Source organism: Formica exsecta, unplaced genomic scaffold (assembly GCF_003651465.1).
Source record: "Formica exsecta isolate Colony F162 unplaced genomic scaffold, ASM365146v1 scaffold222, whole genome shotgun sequence".
NCBI lineage: Eukaryota > Metazoa > Arthropoda > Insecta > Hymenoptera > Formicidae > Formica > Formica exsecta.
Genome location: NW_021849518.1, coordinates 1059602 through 1061862, shown reverse-complemented (window position 1 = coordinate 1061862; position 2261 = coordinate 1059602).

Genomic DNA, 2261 nt, shown 5'->3' with positions numbered 1-2261 from the left:
CATTTTTACTACAATATTCAAAATTGAATCAGGATGATTATTAACGTGTGATTATTAATGAGTGATAGCACGTTTATGAAACTACATAGATTAAATTAAAAATATATAAGCCAAATATAATAAAAATATATAATCTAATAAATATATAAGCTTATATTTTGAAAAGTGGTATAAGTTCAACGTCGTAAATTTTGCAAAAATTGATTTATATTTGTATGTTATTGGAGTTCCATTATGTTTAAACATCGATCTTATACTATTGCTACTTTCAAAATGAACGATTCGTATAATCCTATCGATATTATACGGATATGATAATGTAATATTATCATCTCTTGAGACGCATATTTGATTCCTATATTATCTTTTATCCTACATATACTATAATTAATAGTGTGAAGAAGAAATTGATTAGAGAACGACACCGTAATTAACTTATTATAGCTATTTCACTTAACTGATCGCATTGAAATTTCGTTGTCGGCGTTTCTGGTTCGTAATATTTTATATCTGACGATTTAACATCATAAATTATATCCAATGTAAGAAATTGATAACTTAAAAAAATGCACTATAATTCTCAGCATCAATCAATCATTAATTTATATAGCATCTTAATTTATTTTTGCTACGTGTTTCAGATTTATGCCTTATATATGTAGAATATATCTTAGAGTTATTCATATATCTAGTCATTTCATAAATAATGTGCTGCCCTTAAAATAATTCTGCGTAATAAATGGTACATTACAAAAACAATTTTACTTTAAGACTATATTAGTCATAATTTACCAAAGTATTCTTGCATTATACTTTTGCACAGTCTATCCCAAAGGTTTGTAACTATTCAAAAAATGTAGAATATTGTGGTAAAGATCAATATAAATTTACCTCTTGATTTACAATATGTTGTCAAAGAGCCAAATTAATTCTAATATCAAAGTTAAGGTTACAAAAGATAAGTTTAAAGAATATATTTTTAGGATATAAAAGAGTATATCCTTTTTCTTTTTTTTATTATTATTATAGATGTAATTCAATATATTTGTTATATATCGTCAAGAACTAGCGCGTGCATTCTACAATTAATTAACGATGCTTTTATATATAATTTATATTATATTTAAAAGGGAAAAATTTTATTTTAATAATTTTTTTTATATCAAAAATTATATTATTACTCAGTCGAATTATTGTTGTAGCAGCTAATCATTGATATATTTCTAAGGAAAACCGATTCAAATCTAAGGACAGTATATCCATAATTATATAACCGGTTCTTGATGAATAATAGTTTCTTATTTATACATACATGTATGCATATGTATATCTACATGTGTATACATTTATAAATAAGAAATTCTTATTCATCGAGAGACGGCTATGAATACCGATTCCTAGGTTTCCTTTAGCAAATAAATGAAACCTTTCTTCGTCTCGAAGCGTTACGATATTTTAAGCCTTTTAAATCGGTATGTCATCTTTATAAAAGAATAATTTCTTCCTCGAGCTAAAATAACGTATAAGCGTTATTCGAAAAGAACTTTTGTGTTTTGTAGCCGATATTATGTGATCATCTTAGATAAGGAATAATATCCGTTTATTATTTTTAAGTGTATACTCATGTCTCCTTTGTATCTGGATTTATCTCGTGGCTGCGTTTTACGTCTCGTCACATTAATAGAGTCGCATAGCCCTACATGCGATCAGGAAATTTCATGACAAATTTTTATACGTATACTTCGAATTACGTATCTTTTTGTCGTTAGTGTTATATATATAAATATATGCATTTTGTAATATAAACTCGAGGAGTACAAAATTGTAAAAATAAAGCGCTTTTCGGCGATGTCACACACGGCAGCGATATTTCCTGAGCTCAATAACCGATTATATATAACACCGATTTAATACTCATTGCAGTAATTCTTAGTAATTTCGTAGCTCGCTCATTATCGTAAGATCGTTGCCGTATTGTGTATATATATGAATGAATTATATTAAAATTTCATGTATAACAAGTTTTACAAAGCATGCATTATATAAGATGTATATATAATGTAAGGTATATTATTATGTACACACACACACACACACAGAGTAGAATATAAAATATTATTCGAAGGATTAAGGATTTATTAATCTCTGTTTTTATTATTTAGCGAAAGTATACTTTGCGCTTCCTATAGAGATTAGGGCAATAAAATGGTGTAAAGCAAAAAAGATTCTTAAAAGATTCGTTATTAACATCTATGTTAGCA